Consider the following 10,973-nt stretch of genomic DNA (forward strand, 5'->3'; position numbering starts at 1 on the left):
TACTCGGGGACCAGCCTGGGAGCCCAGCCAAGGAGCGCGGCTCAGCCACCGCTCAGAGCACCAGACCGGGTTCTCTGAACCAGTGACTCCGGGAAGAACCGACATTCAGAGTCACGTCGGCCACCGCTCCCTGCCACGTGGTCTTCGAGTGAGGATTTCTCTGAGGAAAGGAGGGTTCCCATCCATCTGCCAAACGGCGGTCAGGGGCTCCCCTCTCCTAGGCCCACGCACAGCTTGGACGTGCTGCATATTTACAGGGTTAAGGAGGGCGCGACCTCCAGGGCCCCTGCTTCCTGCGGACCGCTGCGAAAGCAGGTGGCACCTGCAAATCAGCGCCGAGCCGAGCCCCGCGGACGAGAGGAGGGGTGAGTGAGTGAGCGAACGAAGGAATGCACGAGTTCTTTCCCGGCCTCGCACGTCCCTCCCCTACATCTCTCCCCGGTGGTTAGGGTTAGGGTTCCCCGCCTGCCCCACCCTAACTTACACCCCGATGCTCGCAGGAGCAGTTCCCAGCGCGGGCCGCCTTCGCCCCAGGACCCTCGGGCGCCTCTCGCTGCTCCCTGCGGCTAAGTCCCGGCTGCCCGCAGCTGGAAGGCTCCGGGGGCTGGGGGGGCCCGCAGGGCGCTGAACTGAGCACCCGGAGAGCTCGCCACTGAGCCGGACTCCCCGGGGCCGGCTCTGCTCTCTGCTTGCCGGCTTTGTGACTTGGGCAAGTCGCCGACCTTACCTGGGCCTCCGCTCCTGGATTAGCTGCGTGAGGGCCTTCACACCCGCAGCAGTGGGGAGTGCAGGGGGACGGAGTCCCCGGGGAGCTTTGCAAGGCTGCCCCGGGGCATGGGGGTGGGGACGTGCCCAACGGTGACCGCGGAAAGGGAGGCGGAAGGTGCTGAGGGGTGTGGGAGAGCGCAGGGGGGAGAAGCTCAGTGCGACGGGGCGGGAGGGGAGACTGAACGTCTGCGCGCGTCGTTCCAGGACAGGGCCCGCTCGCTTTCTCGCTGTGCAAATACTTCTTAGCATTTGCCCAAGTTAGCGTGAGCTGGACCTCACAGATTTAATGTAGACATCCCCAGATCTGTCTCTCTCTGCTGGCTCCTGCCTGGGAACTTGGGTGGAGGGATCCCGGAGGTGGGACTAGGTCTGGCTCCGGGGGCTGCCACTGCTTGATGACTTAGTGTTTATGTGTGTGTGTGTGTGTGTGTGTGTGTGTGTGTGTGTGTGTGTGTGTGGTGGGGCCGCCCACAGTGGATTTTCTGCTTCCAGCCGACAGAGTATTTGCTGTTCCCAGTCAGGAAAATAATCACAGATCCTACCACTAGAAGGTTCTTCCACACATCCCTTTTAAATTTAGCTGTTTATGGATGGGTCTTACTCTCCCTGAAAATATTTTTGAGATTTGGGAGGCAGAAGCTGGGAAGATTTTGGAACTGGAACATTTGGTCATTTATTTTCCGGCTTCGTTAAGATCTGGCCTGGAGACAGTGCAGAGGTCCCGGACCTGCAGTTCTCTAACCCACGCCCAGCCCTGTACCTCTGTGAGCTAACAGAATTTATGACATTACGTATTCCAGTAGTGACTTGCAGAGATTCCTTGGAAGGGATTATAGGTGGTTCTGTAAGTATATACTTTTAGAAGAACATAATGCAATTTGCTTTGTAGCCCAAAGCCCTGAAAATAATTAGGTAGGAGTTTAGACAAGTGTTAAAAGGCAGTTGTTTCTGGTGAATCCAAATGGCTTTACAAAATCGATTTCATCTCCACCAGAGGAGGGCTGGCAGTTAAGAGTTCTCATGGTTTATTGACTAGGAAATCACAAGGACCATGTTAGTATTTACAGGTGAGCAATGACAAAACCCAGCACAACATCCCGCCTCAGCTAAGTATTACGCAATGGAGTGAGGAGAAAGTGTTCCTGAAGGCCCAGCAGGTAACTGCCCCTCAGGCCCGGCTGTGATTTGAGTCCCACTCCCTCAGACTGCCCTGGCTGGCTTGAAATACCCCCCACCCATCTGGGATCTGCGGGAGACTCTCACACTGCAGGTCCATTCAGTAATTGAAAAAATTATTTAATTAATGTTATGTATCATTCTTCAGTTTGATCAGAGAGAGACAGGGTGGGGGGAGAAAGGGGGAGTGATAGTGAGAAAGCAAGCCGCGGGACCGGGACTTGAACCATGGTCAGCCATGTGGGAATCCAGTGTTTTAACCACCACACCACTTGCTGGTCCTAGTATTTTTAAAAACTTACTACTTCTTCCATGAGAGAGAGAGAGGACCCCCCCCCCAAGGAGTCTTTAGGGCACCCCCTCCTCTCCAGCCAGCCTGGATGGGCACCTCGCGGACCTGAGGAGCGTCACAGGTGCTCTGTAAAGTGGCTCCTAAGCTTCTGGGAGACCTCGAGCAAGGAGTCCTAGAGCTCCTGTTGGTGACATTTGGGACCCACCTGACTTGGGCATGAACCTGCCACCTTTCCGTGTGGTCTAGCATCTCCGAGCTCAGTGTTACCTGTGCCACTGACCTGGCCAAGTTCAATTTTACCTGCTAATGGAGGAGTGGAGAGCTTTCAAGGAGGGAGAAAGGGTGAATGAGGGGGATGCTGGTAGGGGGATGCTGGCTGCCAAGATCTTTGTCTTTTAAAATGTATTTTTATCTATTTTGCCAATGAGAGCGAAGAAGGAAGAGGGACAGCCACCCACCCTGCTGCTGTGAATTCATGCCACAATCCCCCCCAGCCCCGGCCGGCCCAGAGAACAGGCACATGCCCCTGCATCTGGCATGTAGAGGGAGCCTGGGACCCGCCCATGGGCATCAGCATCACAGAGCATTCTGTCACCTCTGCAGCACTGGCTGGACCCTATCATGTTTATAAGAAAGATGTAACTTTAATATAGATTTTTTTTAACCCGAGAAAGTATACTGAGTAAGATAAACATCACTAATAATCTCGCCTCTCACAGTCAGTGAGGGTTTTTCTCTTTGGTTGGGGAGAGATATTAAAGAGATATTCGAGGGGTGGGCAGGGTGTTCGTAGGGACAGTAGGATGACAGGAGCAATTTAGGATGTGTTGGAGAGGGGCCAAGGCAGGGAGTCTGCTTCTGAAGAGGACGGGGTCGCTGGGCGATGGGGTGGTGGTCGCAGTGACCAGACGATGGAAGTGTAACTTTGAGGCAACGAGAAGGGAGGACTTAGAGGGTCCTGATGCACTTAGATGTGAGAGGGAGATCTGAGATGGGCGAGTCAGGGTGGCTAGAGGGTCCTGCCGAGTGATAGGAGGGGACATCATTCATTCATTCATTCATTCATTCAGCCAAAGGGAATTTATCGAGGATCTTCCACCCTCGTGGAGCTTAGAGCCAAATGGGGGGATGCAGACAAAATTAAAAGCAATCACTGCAAGGCGTCGTCTGTTAGATGGCAGTAGGTGTTACAGGAAGAATTCAGTGAGGAGGAGGACAAGGGAGGTGACAGTGCACGGTGAAAAAGGCGATCCGGGCAGATCTCACAGAGAGGAGATTTTCAGCTCAGAACTGAGGGGTACAGACATGAGCCTTGTGCTCCCTGGGGGTGGGAGTGATGCTGCTAGGGTGGAGACAGCTACGGGGAGGGTGACCAGAGGAGGGGCCCCACCCATTGGTGGCTTTAGCAGAAAACACGTCTGCCTCTGGCTGGTGTGTCCATAGACTGAGAAAAGATCAAAGTGGAAATAGTGAGTTAATGATACCCCCTCAAAAATAGGCCGAGTGTGGGGCCAGCAGATGGCATAATGATTACGTTGCTGGACTCCCACATGGATGGCTGCGGTTCGAGTCCTAGACCTGGTGGTTTGAGACTCCTGCCAGGTGCCTGTGTGCATGACCAAAATCCTGAGGGGAGAATGGAGGAAAAGGGATTACAATGTAGCCATCACCTCTGGAGGGTAATTTCTCACTTTCTGTTTCTCTGTCTCTCTGTCTCTCTGTCTCTCCAGTGAGTACACACATCCTATAGGAAAAATCTCTTTTTTAAAAAAAAAAGGAAGAGTGTTTCCTGGCACAAACTTGCACCACCTGGGTGGCTTGAAAAACAAATGTTTTTTTCGTTCTGAGGCCAGGAGTCTGAAGTCCAGGTGTTGGCAGGGTTGGCTACTTTTGGAGGCCACAAGGCTGAATGTGTTCCAGGCTCTCCTCCCAGCTCCCGGGGGTGGCCAGAACCCTTGGTGTCCCTTGGCTTGTAGCAGGATTGTTTCAGTCTCTGCCCCCATCCTCACGTCACCTCTCCTCTTAGGAGAACACAGTTCCTGCTGTGGCGGTGCGTGTTGCTAAGATGCTGTGTTCTGCAGGCTGGAACCACATGGGTGACCCGGGTTTGCTTTCCACTCCAACCAAACGGCTGAGTGCTGTGGAAAGTGCCTGTCGTCCCGGAGACTCGGGAGGCTGAGGCAGAAGGATTGTGAGCTCCGTTGCTGGACTCCCACATGGATGGCTGCGGTTCGAGTCCTAGACCTGGTGGTTTGAGACTCCTGCCAGGTGCCTGTGTGCATGACCAAAATCCTGAGGGGAGAATGGAGGAAAAGGGATTACAATGTAGCCATCACCTCTGGAGGGTAATTTCTCACTTTCTGTTTCTCTGTCTCTCTGTCTCTCTGTCTCTCCAGTGAGTACACACATCCTATAGGAAAAATCTCTTTTTTAAAAAAAAAAGGAAGAGTGTTTCCTGGCACAAACTTGCACCACCTGGGTGGCTTGAAAAACAAATGTTTTTTTCGTTCTGAGGCCAGGAGTCTGAAGTCCAGGTGTTGGCAGGGTTGGCTACTTTTGGAGGCCACAAGGCTGAATGTGTTCCAGGCTCTCCTCCCAGCTCCCGGGGGTGGCCAGAACCCTTGGTGTCCCTTGGCTTGTAGCAGGATTGTTTCAGTCTCTGCCCCCATCCTCACGTCACCTCTCCTCTTAGGAGAACACAGTTCCTGCTGTGGCGGTGCGTGTTGCTAAGATGCTGTGTTCTGCAGGCTGGAACCACATGGGTGACCCGGGTTTGCTTTCCACTCCAACCAAACGGCTGAGTGCTGTGGAAAGTGCCTGTCGTCCCGGAGACTCGGGAGGCTGAGGCAGAAGGATTGTGAGCTCCTGAGTGGCCTGGGCAACATAGAGAGACCCTGACCAAAACGTAGCCTGGCCTAGTGTGCAGTCCCCGCTGAGAGCCTGAGGAGGGAGAACCGGGACTCAGAGAAACTCTGACTTAAACAGAACAATAGAAACAGAAGAGGGCTGGCTCCGTGGCCTAGTGGTTAAGACAGCTAGAGCCCCACATGGCCAACCATGTGGTTTGAGTCCTGCACCTGGTGGCTTGAAACACATGCCAGGCATGTGTGCATGTGTGCCCAAAATCCTGAAAGGAGAGAGAGATGGAGGAGAAGGCATGGAGTGTGGCCATACCTGTGGGGGTGACTTCTCCACTCCCAGGCACTTTAGTGAGCGCGAGCACCCTCTAGGAAAAACAAAAACAAACGAGGCACACAGAGTGGAGTTGTCGCCCTGCATCCAAGCAGGTTGGTATGAGAGCCCCTGAGATACAACAACACGCAGATGCGCGGTCCCTTATACAAAGTGGCATAGTATTTGCAAATAATTTGTACAATCCTCCTGCATAACTTTTCCCTTTTTTGCTATAGGGCACATGCGCTCGCCAGAGAGACAGAGAGACAGAAAGCGAGAAATCACCCCTTAGGGGAGATGGCCACACCACAGTCCCTTCTCCATTCTCCTCTCCAGATTTTGAGCACACACAGGTGCCCGGAGTGAGTTTTAAGCTGCTGGGTCCAGGACTTGAACTGTGGTCAACTACGTGGGAGTCCAGTGATGTAACCATTCCGCACACTTTAAGTCATCTCTAGTTACTGTAATCCCTTAACACAACGCAAACACTATGTTGACCGTTGTTACAGTACTTTTGGATTTGTATTTCTTTTTATTGTTGAATTTTTTTCCCCAAATACTTCTGGTTACAGATTGCATGTGGAACGGGTAGACCCAGGCCCACGACACAGAGCAGGCAGGACTTGTTTTTCTTTTCTTTCTTTTTTTTTCTTTGGAGAGGTTTTTTCGCTATAGGGCGGGTGCGCTTGCCAGACAGACAGAGAGAGACATAGAGACAGAAAGCGAGAAATCCCCCCCCAGGGGGGATGGTCATGCCACAATCCCTTCTCCTCCATTCTCCTCTCCGGATCTTGGGCACACACGCACACGCGCCCGGCATGAGTTTTAAGCCACAGGGTCCGGGATGCGAAGTGTGGTCGACTACGTTGGAGTCCAGCGACATAGCCATTACACTAACTGCTGGTTCCTTTTCTTTCTTCTTTTGAGAGAGATTTTTGCTATAGGGTGCATGTGCTCACCAGAGAGACAGAGACAGAAACTGAGGAATCCCCCCACCCCCACCCCGGGGGGGATGGCCACACTGCAATTCTTTCTCCTCCATTCTCCTCTTGGGATTTTGAGTTTCAAGCCTCTGGGTCTAGGACTTGAACCGCTGTCGACTACATGGGAGCCCAACAACATAACCATTACACCATCTACTGGTCCCAAGTTTTTTTCTTTTCTTTATTCATGACGGAGTATGTGCGTGTACATGTGAGACAGAGAGGAGTACTCAACAAAGGGTCTGGTCATGCCGAGATCCCCTCCTTCGGTCCTGCAGACCGTCAGACTCCGGGCACGCATGTGCATACCTGCCGTATTCCAGGTTTGAGTCCTGGACCGGGCAGCTTGCTTTCTCACTTTCTCTCACTCTCTCACTCACTCTCTCACTCTATCACTCTTCTTTCAAATTAAAGAAATAATAAAAAAAAAATAAAATGAAATAAAAAAGTTTTACTTATTTCTTCTATGAGTTAAAGACAGAGACACACAGAGAGATTGCACCCCCAGTAGGGTCCCATTGCCTAGTCCACGCCCAGCTCCAGCAGCCCCAGGTTAGGGGCATGCGCATCCTGGCGTACTCAGGAGGGTATCTGGTTGCCGTCTTGAGACAGCCCCACACAGGTCAGCCTCTCAGAGTGGCTGAACTACTGCTGTGGCACTGTCTGATCCCAGGCGTGCTGTCTTTGCTCTTTTAAAACTAGTTCCACAGAGTGCGAGCACTTGCCAAAGAAACAGAGAGAAAGATAGAAGGAGAAATTACCTGCCGCGTGGTCCTACTGCAATCCCTTCTTTTCCATTTCTCCACCCACTCAGGATTTTGGGCATGGACACACATGTTCCCCGGGATGTTCTTTAAGCCTCTGGAGCTGGGATTTGAACTGTAGTTGACTATTTGGTATGCTGCCCCCAGAGCACAGTGCTTACCCATTGTGCTACAAGGCTGAATCTCCAGTCGTCTTACATGTATCTCGACAACTGAAGACCACCAGACTAGACTGGGGCAGCCATGGCGTCCCTCGATACCAGCAGGCAGCATCACCCGCGGAAATCATGGGAGCCTTGGGCTGCCCCCATTGAGAGCAACGGAATCTCGGGTGAGATTCAGGTTGCTTAAGTCTAGTTTTCAGAAACTGGACTGCTCATGATATTAGATCCTCTAGTCTCAGGAAACTAACCAATCAGTCTCTATCCCTTTATCTGGTAAATTGACAAGACAAAAGTAAATTCAAGAATTGGAAATACTGCAAAACTCATTCAGAAACTGCTCAAGCGCTACAGCCAGCCACATACAGAGGTCTGAGGTTCAAGTGAAACTTACTAAATCTCAACGCTCCAGGAAAGGCACTGCGACAGTGGACTAGAAGCCATGAGAGACACGATCATGCCGCCAGGGCTTCCGGACACATGTAGGGGGTCCTTTTGCTGTGATAGTCACGGTAGTATTTTGAGTCAGACTTAGTAAATGGAGGAGCCTTGTGTGGATGAAGGGGAATATTTAAAATACGGCCAACATTGTTATCACTCATATGCTAATTCGACTGTGGGACTTTATTGAGGACTTGCTTAATGCTGTACATGCATTTTCAGTGCAGGTGATTTTTAGATGTTTGCTTTTAAAAATTACAATGTTGGGACCAGCAGGTGGCATGGTGGTTGAGGCGCTGGACACTCCCACATGGCCGACCACAGTTCAAGTCCTGGACCTGGTGGCTTGCTTTCCCACTTTCTTTTCCTCTCTCTCTCTCTCTCTGGTCAAATTAAAATGAATGAATAAATAAAGTTAAATAATTTTAAAAAATAAAAATTACAATGTTAGGGGACCAGCAGTTAGTGTAATGGCTATGTTGCTGGATTCCCATGTAGTTGACTGCGGTTTGTGTCCTGGACCGGTGGCTTAAAACTCTCACCAGGCGTGTGTGCGTGCGTGCCCAAGATCCCGGGAGGAGAATGGAGGAGAAGGGATTGCGGCGTGGCCATCCCCCCTGGGGGGTGATTTCTCGCTTTCTGTCTCTATGTCTCTCTCTGTCTGTCTGGCAAGCGCGCGCGCCCTACAGCAAAAACCTCTCCAAAAAAAAAAAATTACAACATTAGGGGCCGGCAGGTGGCATGGTGGTTAAAGGCGCTGGATTCCCACATGGCCGACTGTGGTTCGAGTCCTGGACCTGGCGGCTTGCTTTCTCACTTTCTCTCTCTCTCTCTTTCTCATTCTGTCCCTCTCTGGTCAAATTTAAATAAACAAATGAATAAATAATAAATAAAGTTAAATAAAATAAAAAAATTTCAATGTTAGTATATTCAAAGACAAAGGTCTTTTGTTTCAAAAGCCTATCTTATTTTATAATGGAATGATCCCTTTAGCAGAAATTCACTTTAAGGAAACTTTAAAAAATTCTACTCTGTTAAGTGAGAGATGTCTACATCACAAAGACGATATTAATATGCATCTAGTTGCAATAAAGCTTGCCTGAAAGCAAATAATTTGGCTTAATACCCAGAACATGAGCTTAAATCACCAAACGGTAGAAACTCCCTAAGCAATCTCCGCACGGCAGGGACCATTTCCATTGTCTTGGTATCTCTCTCAGCACTGAGCTCAGAGCTCAGAATATAAAACGTCCTCGAAAAATATTCTTTGAAGGGATGTTTGATTTGGGTATCTAAACCAGAAAGTGCCACTCCTTCACCGACAGTAATGCTTTCTTTAGGTGACATTTCCCCCCCTGCCCTCCATGATAATTAATGCTCCGCTCAGACTGCAGGGTTTGGATGAAGAAATCTGAACAATAGCTCGACAAGACAAAGCCTGCTGTGGCTCATGTGGACTCCTCCGGCTGCTGATGTGGTTTAGAAGGACGCTAGGAGCCGTGCGTACGAGAGGAATATTGATTGCATTTCAGATAATGCGATTTACAGTTAATAAGATGGTTAGTCTGATCCAGGGAAATATTTGTTTTCTTCAATAATGTTAGACAGAAAACACACATTTTAATAAATACTGCATGAGAACAATCCTTTGGGTGAACTTCAAGGAAATAAACCTTCTACCATATGGCTACACATCAGCGCATTTTCACATTTCTAAAAGCTGGAAAGAGGTATTCTCAGTAATTCTTTGTTTTATAAAAAGATTCTTTGGCATTATTCTTACTTTTATATTAGAAATCTTTTCCTGGCCTTTCGGATGTAACCTTTAATATCGAAGGATCATAGTTTAGGGCGGAATATACAGCATGATCCCTTTACATTTTTTTGAAAAACACTCACACACAACTCTGAAAGACTAAATACTAGACTTTGCAATGGTTATTGTGAGGAGCAGGGCAGAGTGTGGGGCGTCCTGACTTTTAAAGTTAAATATTTCTGTGATGTTTGAATTTTTACAGCCACCACATACTGCTTTTGTGATCAGAGGGCAATGCATTGACACACATGGTTGACGTTAATGACATCAGCAATGAAAATAGTAGCCATTGGACCGGCAGGTGATATGGTGGTTAAGGCACTGGGCTCCCACATGGTCCACTGTGGTTCGAGTCCTTGACCTGGTGACTTGCTTTCTCACTTTTCTTCTCTCTCTCTCTCTGTCCCTCACTGGTGAATTAAACTAATAATAATAATAATAATAAAATAGGGGACCAGCAGATGGCATAGCAGTTATGTCACTGGACCCCACATGGCCAACCACAGTTCGAGTCCTGGATCTGGCAGCTTTGAAACTGAAGCCAGACGCAAGTGTGTGCATGTCTAAGATCTCAGGAGGAGAATGGAGGAGAAAGGATTGCAGCATGGCCATCTCTCCTGTGGGGTGACTTCTCAATTTCCCTTTCACTGTCTCTGTCTCTCTCCAACGAGTGCACTTGCCCTAAGGCAAAAACCTCTCGAGATAAATAAATAAATAAATAAATAAATAAATAAATAAATAAATAATGCAAACAAAATAGTAGCCATAGTAGTTAAGGACAGAAGCCAGCACTGAGTCATCGGTTACAACCGACTCCTGCTGGCATGTTTGGGGTCTGTGTGCAGCGCCGCCAGAAACGGCAGACAATTAGCTACTCCTCAGAAGTCCAGCATCAGGAGAAGAAAGGCCGGGTGAAGGTGTGTCCGTCTGCACAGACCAGGAGACTGGTATAGGATGCCCGACCAGAAGCTAGTAAGCCCGAAGGCACACCGTGTAGCTGCGACTGCTTTTTCAACTTCGCGTCTGAGCCACGTGTGGGCAAAAAAAATTTTAAGTGTGGGGGCCAGCAGATGGCATAGTTGATCATGGTTCGGGTCCTGAACCTGGCAGCTTGAAACTCACACTGGACGTGTGTGTGTGTGTGTGTGTGTGTGTGTGTCTAAGATCCCTAGAGGAGAATAGAGGAGAATAGAGAAGAGATTGCGGCACGGCTATCCCCTCAGGGGGTGATTTCTCACTTTCTCTCTGTTTCTCTTTGTCTCTCTGTGTGTCTCCAGCAAGTACATGCACCCTATAGCAAAAATCTCTTTTAAAAAAATTACAGTGTGGGGAACCAGCAGTTAGCGTAATGGCTATGTCGCTGGACTCCCACGTAGTCGACCGCGGTTCGCATCCCGG

At 49.8% G+C, this 10,973-nt stretch overlaps 1 pseudogene; it reads left to right on the forward strand.

The window, feature by feature from the left end:
* LOC102471310 (cytochrome b-c1 complex subunit Rieske, mitochondrial-like) overlaps positions 1–656 on the forward strand; it is a 17,298-nt pseudogene extending 16,642 nt beyond the window's left edge.
* Positions 657–10,973: the final 10,317 nt, after the last annotated feature.

Source organism: Tupaia chinensis, unplaced genomic scaffold (genome assembly GCF_000334495.1).
Source record: "Tupaia chinensis unplaced genomic scaffold, TupChi_1.0 Scaffold000010_1, whole genome shotgun sequence".
NCBI lineage: Eukaryota > Metazoa > Chordata > Mammalia > Scandentia > Tupaiidae > Tupaia > Tupaia belangeri.